General features: G+C 39.8%; 1 pseudogene; it reads right to left on the bottom strand.

Moving 5' to 3' along the window:
• Positions 1-7,476: 7,476 nt before the first annotated feature.
• LOC131204884 (U2 spliceosomal RNA) lies at positions 7,477-7,552 on the bottom strand (annotated as a pseudogene).
• Between the last annotated feature and the right edge of the window lie 2,405 nt (positions 7,553-9,957).

Below are 9,957 nucleotides of genomic sequence, written 5' to 3'. Positions count from 1 at the left end.
AGCAAACGACATCTACCAGATATTTATTTTTACAAGCCGACCTGAATCACTTTAGCAGATAAAAGTGCTGGCAGCTACTTTCCGAATGCCTGCCAAGTTTCTTATCACCTCTAGAAACAGGAGTCAGCGTATCTGTAGTCCATTGCTGGAGCAACCAAGAGTTCAAAGAGTAGTCAGAAGTCATTCACAAAGTCCAAGCCTTAATTCCGAAAAATATCCCATCCGAAACTCACGATATGCAGTTTTTGTCCGTCACAGAGCCTGCAGAGCAACCCCACCCACTTTTATCCCCTGTGGGGTGTGGCTCAGTGACTCAGCAATCTCTGGCCCTTCCACACCTCTCTGGCCCTTCCACACCTGTGCACGCCGCTCTCTCTGACGCTGCCTGGGATCAATCCAAGACTGATTTTCATCACTCCCTAATAGTGGGTGCTCCAACATGCCTTCCTCCTGGCCTTCAGCTGGAACCTGAGGCATTGCCAGAAAGGAGGGTCCTGGAGAGGGAGGCCTTGTCAGCTCCTCCCCATCACTTTCAGAGTCATCTTCCTCTGTGAGGACAGGCTCGGGAGCCGGAGTCACAAAAAGTAGTGTGAAGATATTGAAAACCAATCCCATCTTCTATCACAGAATCTCTTCAAGGCAGAGATGAGCAAAAGCTGATGGAAGTGACTGATCCAGGACAAGTAGTCCTCAATTTACAACAGTTCATTTAGTGACTGTTCAAAGTTATGACAGCACTGAAAAAAGTGACTTACGATCATTTTTCACATGTATGACCATTGCATCTCCATGGTCACGTGATTTACATAAGGATGCTTGATGACGGGTTCATATTTATGATGGTTGCAGTATCCTGGGGTCAGGTGATCATCTTTTCCAAACTTCTGATGAGCAAAGTCGTTGGGGAAACCAGACTCCTAATTTAACAACTGTAGTGATTCACTTAAATGTGACAAGAAAAGTCATAAAATGGGGCAAAACCAGGGGTGAAAAGCTCCCTGTTGTGTTCTCAGAACAACAATGAGGAGGCGATGCAGGGTAACAATTAACAACCATTTATTAACTGACAGAAAACCTTCAACCGTGACTCGCTTCCAACACTTGGATAACGAGTTAACAAGCAACAACAACAGCGCTGACAGCTCTTTTATATAGGAGCTGTCAGCGTCTCAGCCAATCAGCATGCTACTGTGTCCCGCCAGTTTGCTGCCTTGCCGGCAGACCAATCAGCCGTGCACCCCATATCACATGGCCGCTGGCTGTCCATAGCACTCCCGGTTTGCCCAATCCGGTAGAGATGACAGCAGGTGGTTCAGAGAACCTTTTGCAAAAATCTCTGTCTCCCCCCCCCCAATGCCCAGCTGAGCTGTGCAATCATCAGAAGGTTTTTTTTACTTTTAAAAGCATTTTTTCTTTGGCCAAAAAAATGCTTTTAAAAGTAAAAATAAAGCCTCTGATGATCACGTGGCTCAGCTGGAATCATCAGAACCCTTTAAAAGCATTTTTTAAACAACCTCTTTGGCCAAAGAGGCTGTTAAAAATGCTTTTAAAAGGTTCCTCTGGTGATCCCAGCTGAGCCACGCGATCATCAGAGGCTTTTTTTTCTTTTAAAGGCAAAAAAAATGCTTTTAAAAGAAAAGCCTCTGATGATCAGGCAACTCAGCTGGGATCGTCAGAGGGCCTTTTAAAAGCATTTTTTCTTCGGCCAAAGAGGTTGTAGAAAAAAGGCTTTTAAAAGAAAAAGAAAAAAGTTGGCCACACCCACCCAGTCACATTACCCCCACGATCACCAAGCCACACCCACAGAACCGGTAGTAATAAATTTTACATTTCACCTCTGGGCAAAACTCATTTAACAAATTTCTCACTTAGCAACATAAATTCTGGGCTCAATTGTGGTCATAAGTTGAGGACAACCTGTAATGAGAGAGACACGTTCATGTTCAAAGATGTCAGTCTGAATAGAGAACAGATACTAAATTAGTAAGAACAGGTACAATATTTGACCTTAGCCCAAAATTAAGAAGTTACATCTGGTGCATTTATTGTCTTTTCTGTGCAATATAGAGGCAGTTAATTTTCCCCAGACTATAAATAACAGAATAACAGAGTTGGAAGGGACCTTGGAGGTCTTCTAGTCCAACCCACTGCTTAGGCAGAAAATCCTATACCATTTCAGACAAATGGTTGTTCAATCTCATCTTAAAAACATCCAGTGTTTGAGCATTCACAACTTCTGGAGGCTCAAAGGATCTGTTAATTCTGTTGTGATATTTAAAAAATTCTATTACTGATTTTACTCTCTGTTATTGTCTTTATATATTATTGCCTATTTTATCTTACATTTTTATACAATATAATGTGTGCTTTTATTAATGCTTTCAACCTTTTATTTGAATTGTTTGAAATTGTTTCTTCAAATAAAATGTTTTTTAAAAGATTTCAGTTTGACACACTGAATCTATATCTCCCTTTTCTAATTAGGAATGGTTTCTTTTTGCCATTCAGCATAGTCCTTGCTTAATGACAGCCAGAGGTGGGTTTCAGCAGGTTCTAACCATTTCTGGAGAACCGGTAGCAGAAATTTTGAGTAGTTCGGAGAACCAGTAGTAAAAATTCTGACTAGCCCCACCCCCATCTATTTTCTGCCTCCCAAGTACCAGTTGATCGGGAGGAAATGTAGATTTTAGAGTAACTTTTCCCCCCTCCCCGATTGGGGAGGGAATGGAGATTTTGCAGTATCCTTTCCCTGCCACGCCCACCAAGCCATGCCCACCAAGCCACACCACACCCACCAAGCCACGCCCACCAAGCCACACCACACTCACCAAGCCACGCCCACAGAACCGGTAGTAAAAATTTTTGAAACCCACCACTGATGGCAGCAGATATTAAGAATTTTAAAAACTAACAAGAACTAGCATAAAGAAAAAAAGGAAACAACCAGAAATAAACAAAAGTGGAAAAAGAAAGAATAAAAAGAAATTGAAATAGCTTCCTATATATTTTCTTTATAGCAATTATAAGTAGAAATACAAACTTACCTCTTACTCTATGCTTAGAAAAAACCCTCTCTCTTTTTCTATTATCTACTTTTTCTAATCATCAGGTCATAAGCATTTTTTTGTTGTTGTTTCAAGCAAAAAGTCTATAAGTGGTTTCCAATAAGCCATAAATGCAGAAATTGTCTTTTCTCTAATTAAGGAAGTCAATTTAGCCATCTTTGCAAATTCCATCAGCCATTCCACCATTGTAGATATTGCCAAACCAAATAAAGAATTATAGACCAATTTCATTATTAAATGCAGATTATAAAATATTTGCATCAATTATGGCGGAAAGACTGAAGAGGTTGTTGAACAAATTTATACATTTAGATCAGAATGGTTTTCTACCCAAAAGACAAATTAAAGATAATATACAAATCATATTGGATACATTGGAATATTATGAAGCTCATCCAGGAAAACAAATGGCGTTGCTATTTTTAGATGCGCAGAAAGCATTTGATAATGTGAATTGGGAATTTATGACTACACAATTACAAAAGGTGGATTTTGGGGATAGATGTGTAAACATGGTTAAGACTATATATAAAGATCAATCGCCAAAGGTAATAATAAATGGCGAAATGACAGAAAAAATAGATATCAGAAAAGGAACTAGAAAAGGATGTCCATTATCTCCATTGTTATTTATTTTGATGTTAGAGGTTTTAAATAGAAAAATAAGACAAGATAAAGAAATAAAAGGAATGAAAATTAAAAAAGAATACAAGCTACAAGCATTTGCAGATGATTTAGTATTCATTATGGAAGAACCAATGGAAATGGATTTAAAGTTAATGCAACAAATAGAGGAATATGGAGAGGTAGCAGGATGGAAAATAAATAAAGCTAAAACTAAAATTATAGTAAAAAACATGAGAGAAAAACAAAAGAAGCAACTAATGCAGAACTTAGATATTCAAATAGTGAAGAAAGTGAGATATCTGGGCATTCAATTAACTTCAAGATGTATTATATTGAAGGAAGGTAATTACTATAAATTGAGGAATCAAATTGAAATAGATTTGGAAAAATGGAAAAAACTGCAACTTTCGTAAATGGGAAGAATAGCGTTAATTAAAATGAATGTACTGCTGAGAATTTTGTTCTTCTTTCAAACAATTTCAAACAATTACGATAAAATTGGAGAAGGAATATTTAAGACTTTGAATAAGATGATGTGGAAATATATATGGCAAGGAAAAAAAGCAAGAATTAATATTAAACTGCTTCAAGATTCTAAGACTGGAGGAGGATTTGGCCTACCAAACTGGGAACTCTATCACCAAGCAGCAATGTTAACCTGGGTTAAAGAATGGATTTTATTGAGAAATACAAGACTATTGACTTTGGAAGGACATGATTTGCAACTAGGTTGGCATGCTTTCTTATGGTATGGCAAAAATAGGATACATGGATACCTTCAGAGACGTTGTGTAAGAAATGGCTTGTTAACAATATGGGAGAGAATGAAAGAAGAACACTACATGGAAATACCAATGTGGCTTTCAACAATAGAAGCGTTGACACATCCGAATATGATTAATATGAACAATATTGTATGTTATAAAGACATTCTAACTGAGAAGGGAGAGTTAAAACAGAAGCAAGAATTAGAAAAACAAGGGATTGAGACTGATAGGTACACAACATTGCAAATACAATTAAGATATGATAAAGACTTGAAACAATATGGTTTTAATTTGGGGGAATCGGATCAGATACTAACTGGAAAGGATGAAAAAATGATTTAAAAAATGTATAATTACTTATTGCAAGTTAGACTAGAAGATGAAAAAGTAAAAGAAACAGTGATAGCATGGGCGAAAAAATTTGGTTATGCAATAGAACTAGAGAAATGGCAACAACTATGGGAAAGGAATTATAAATTGACAACGGCAACGGCATATAAGGAAAACCTATATAAAATGTTTTATAGATGGCACATGCCACCAGAAAGACTAGCAAAAATGTTTAAAGATAAATCAGCTAAATGTTGGAAATGCTCGAATTTGCCGGGGTCATATTATCTATCATATGTGGTGGACATGTATAGAAGCAAAAAAATATTGGTTTAGAATACAGACATGGTTAAAGGAAATGCTACACAAATCCATAGAATTAAAGCCAGAAATTTTCTTATTGGGTATTTTGCCAGAAAGATATAGCAAAGAAGAAATGTATTTAATTAGTCATGTAATAACAGCAGCAAGACTTGTATTTGCGCAAAATTGGAAGTTAGAGAGAATCCCATCAGAAGGTGAAGTAATAAAAAAGATCTTAGATTGTGTGGAAATGAATAGATTAACTTTAAGAATAAAAGATAAAGAGGAATCAGTGTATTTCAAGGCATAGGAAAGATTTTATGTATGGTTAGAAAAGAGACAGAAATAAAAGTCAATAAATAGATAAACAATCTTAATAAATGGAAAAGAAATGAGAAAAATGATAATTAACAAATAGAAACCCAGATATCGCCAAAATAGATGGAAAAGGGGAAGGGGGGATGAAGAAGAGAAAATTATAGATATAAATGTACAACCATGAAATGATGGATTGGGTAAAATAGAAAAGAAATCGAAAAGGAAGTATATATTATCAGAAGACTGGAGTTGCTCGGATACCAAACAAGGGAAATAATATACAACAAGGAAGAAAGAAAGAGGAATAGAAGGTAAGATAGAGGAGGTGAAGGAGAGAGAGGGATGGAAGAAAGGAGAAGGAGAGGAAGACAAGGTAGGGGATAAGAGTAGGAGAGAAGGTGAGAAAGGAGGGAAAGAGAAGAGGAGTGGGGGAGAGGAAAGGGAAGTAGGTATGAGGAAGGAAAGAAGGAGGAAGAAGGTAGGAAAGGAGAAGGAGGGAGGGATAAGAGAAGAAGGTAGTTTGTTGTAAAACGAAGGGAAAGAAAGGGTAGAAGAGCAACTCCAAAGGTAATTAAAAAGTTTTATTTTTGTGCTTTCTTTAGAGAAAATATGTATGATTATTTATGAATAAGAAAATGTACATTTATAATATGTGTATAAGAAAAATAAAAAAACTTTTATATAAAAAAAAGATATGCCAAATCATTCTACTTTGGTGCATGTAATAGTCTTGCTGCAGTTATTATGTATAAAAACACAGTTCCATGAGCTTCTTCCCCAGCATGTTTATCCAGCAATCCCAAAGAAAACTCTCCAGTTTCACCTGTGTGTTAATCTTTCAGATACTCTGAATTAGTGTATATCTTTGTATCCACAACCTTCTAGTTTTTCTACATGTCCATCAAACATGATAAAATGTCCCTTCATGTTATGCCCAACATAAATTTGAAAAAAATGGGTGGAGTTTGATCGTACCACCATCTTGGCTTTAAAAAAAAACCCTTTCCCTGATAGACAAGCAGAGGGAAAGCTACCAGCTGCTTCCCTGCCAGCCATTCATTTTCAAAGTTTTTTACAACTTTTTGTTAGAACTGTATTTTTCTTTACTATAGTAATTACAAAGAGCAGAAGATAGCATCCAAAAAGCCTGCTCAGTAGGATGGTTTTCCACTGCTGAACTTTGCATCTTTCTAAAAGCAAATTGCAAACCACCAGATTTCAGCATGTCCCCCACAATATGTGGCTGATGAAGGAGCATCTCCTTATAAAGGAGGAGGTCAGCAATTTTGGAACTCTGTTCAGAGATGCTCAGAATGCAAAAAACTTCACTTCTGCTTCCCTTGGAGAAGCAGAGTTCTTAATTTGCAAAAAAGCAAACAAAAAAAAATAGGAGGAGGGATATTTTCTACTGTAAAATAGCCATTCTTAGCACTTAGGGGTTTTTTTTATGAGAAGGCTGTTGGGATGAAAATGAAGCTGAATTCAATTAGTGATTGAGCTGGAGAGTGAGGGGGGCAAAGAAGAAAAAGAGGTGGGCAGAAGAGCCCTAAGGTCACCTGGACCTAGCAATGACAACAATCAGGCTCTAGAGCAAAGGTCTTCAAACTTGGCAGCTTTAAGTCTCGTGGACTTCAACTCCCAGACTATGCTGGGAGTCTGGGAGTTGAAGACCATAAGTCTTAAAGCTGCCAAGTTTGATGACCACAGTTCTAGAGATACACCAAGACATCTATTCAATAGCTTATTCAGATCAGGGATGCTTAATAAGATAGGAAATGTACATGTCTGAGCCTCCTTTTGACCACACAATGCAAGAACTACTCTCCTGCAACGTTTGTCAATCTTGGCAACGTTAAAATAAATGGACTTCGACTCCCAGAATTTCCCAGCCAGTATCCAAGTCCAGTTGTTTCTAGCAGGTGGTCTGTAGACCCCCTTCAACAGGGCAGAATACCAATGCCATTAAGATGTAGCCTGTGTTATACACTTACTTTTTCAAGAATGCCATGTTAAGAAACTGCACGTAGTTCTGGTTGCCTATCAGCAGTAACACCTACTGAGAAACTGTGAGGTGTACCTGAGGATCGGTCACAGTGGAAGTTGATACTACACTTGATCTTAGCCAAAAGGCCGAGAAGCGATGGAGCTGATACAGACACACAAACATTGACAGCACCTAAATAAATGAAATAATTTATTTATTCTAACCACTGAGATACAAATATAATAGCGGGAGCTAATATAGACAAGTGAAAATATAATTTACAAAAGCTAGCATGTACATTATATTCTCTCTCTCTCTCTCTCTCTCTCTCTCTCTCTCTCTCATCATCTTAATACCCTAGCTGTCAAGGTTCCAGAAAAACCTCTTCTGCATAAAAAAAAAAAACCTCAGAAGCCATTGTTTTTCAGAGTTCTTTACTAGCATGAGGAAACTGGTACACAATGAGTGAAATTCCAAAACTGAATTTCCTGATTCTTTTCCCAGTTATATAAACCCCAAGAGTCCCACCCCCCTGACCCCTTTGATGGTCACATGGTCCCACGTTCTCCCAGTTCATTCGAATATCTTCTTGCCACTCTTCCTGCAGATGTGAACACCATCCGACCTTGACCGCTTGAAGAATGTTACCATACCCCTCAGCCCCCCTTCTTCCCCTCAGGGGAAAAATGTGGCAGTGTCTGGAACCCTAAAGTCTAGTATGGTTTCCAGGCCTGACACTAGCTCTAGCTAGTTTTTTGCTTGTCCTTCACTATCTTTCTGCTTTCCTTTTCCTTCCTTATCCTTATCCTTATCTAGACCCGTGCCAGTCCGACTTCAGGTCTGGGTATAGCACGGAGACCGCTTTGGTCGCGTTGGTTGATGATCTCTGGAGGGCACGGGACAGGGGTTGTTCCTCTGTCCTTGTCCTGTTGGATCTGTCAGCGGCTTTTGATACCATCGACCATGGTATCTTGCTGCAACGGTTGGAGGGTTTGGGAGTGGGGGGGCACCGTTTTTTGGTGGTTCTCCTCCTACCTCTCCGACCGTTCGCAGACAGTGTTGACAGGGGGGCAGAGGTCGACTGCTAGGCAACTCACTTGTGGGGTTCCGCAGGGGTCGATTCTCTCGCCTCTCCTGTTTAACATCTATATGAAGCTGCTGGGTGAGATCATCCATGGTTTTGGGGTGAGTTGTCAACTGTACACTGATGACACTCAGCTGTACATTTCCACCCTGAACCACGCCAACGAAGCCGTTGATGTAATGACCCGGTGCCTTGAGGCCGTTTGGGTCTGGATGGGGACGAACAGACTCCAGCTCAGAGTAGCTGTGGATACCATCGTCCCGGCACAGTCAATTAACTCCATCTTTGACTGGGGGGGGGCAAATCGCTGGCCCCCAGGGAATCGGTGCGCAATTTAGGCGTTCTCCTGGATGCGCGGCTGTCTTTAGAAAACCATCTGATGACCGTCGCCAGGGGAGCTTTTTATCAGGTTTGCCTGATCCGCCAATTGTGCCCTTTCCTGGATCGGGACTCGTTATGTACAGTCACTCATGCCCTCGTTACTTCCCGTCTGGATTACTGCAATGCTCACCAGGAGCATTGTACCAACTGGTACAGAATGCGGCCGCGCGGGGGATTGAGGGAGCTTCCCGTAGCTCCCATGTAACACCTCTCCTGCGCAGGCTGCACTGGTTGCCGGTGTTCTTCCGGGTGCGATTCAAGGTTCTGGTGATCACCTTTAAAGCACTTCATGGCATGGGACCGGGATATTTACGGGACCACCTACTGCCATCAATAACCTCCCATCGACCTGTGCGCTCCCACAGAGAGGGCCTCCTCAGGGTGCGGTCGGCCAGACAATGTTGGCTGGCGACCCCCAGGGGGAGAGCGTTCTCTGTCGGAGTTCCGGCCCTGTGGAATGAACTTCCCGTTGGGCTACGACTTCTCCCTGATCTTCGGACCTTTAAGCGCGAGCTCAAAACCTTCTTTTTTCATCAAGCAGGGCTGGCCTGATACAATTTTAAATTGAATGTTTTAATGGGATTTTAAGGGGATTAATTTTATTTATGACTTTTATTCAAATTTTTTAAATTTTTCAGCTTAATTGAATTAGATTTTTAATGGTTATTGTATTTTAAACTGTTGATATTTATGTTTTATTTCTGCTGTACACCACCCTGAGTCTTCGAAGAAGGGCGGTATAAAAATATAAATAATCAATCAATCAATCAATCTCAATGGCTGATAAGAGAAAGCCTGTGAGTTCTGATTGTCTTGTTGCCAGGCAAAGCTTACACAGTTCTCCTGCCCAGGATCTAAAACTCCTTAAACAAAACATAGTCCCCTTTCCTGATCTCTCCAAGTAGAGTGTTCACAACCCAGTCCCAGGCTTTCTTCCTGGTCCTCCTCCTCATCTTAGGGCCAGAATCTCTGGATTTGCAGGCTGCACTTCACTCCATGTTTCCCAGCTGAAGTCATCTTCAGCAACATGATCTGCAACATCTGTAATACAAAAAAAAAAAGCAACCTTTCTTTGATTTTCCTATTTCTTTTTATAAC

The sequence above is a fragment of the Ahaetulla prasina genome, chromosome 10 (assembly GCF_028640845.1).
Source record: "Ahaetulla prasina isolate Xishuangbanna chromosome 10, ASM2864084v1, whole genome shotgun sequence".
NCBI classification, from domain to species: domain Eukaryota; kingdom Metazoa; phylum Chordata; class Lepidosauria; order Squamata; family Colubridae; genus Ahaetulla; species Ahaetulla prasina.
This window is presented reverse-complemented; position numbering and strand designations above follow the sequence as displayed.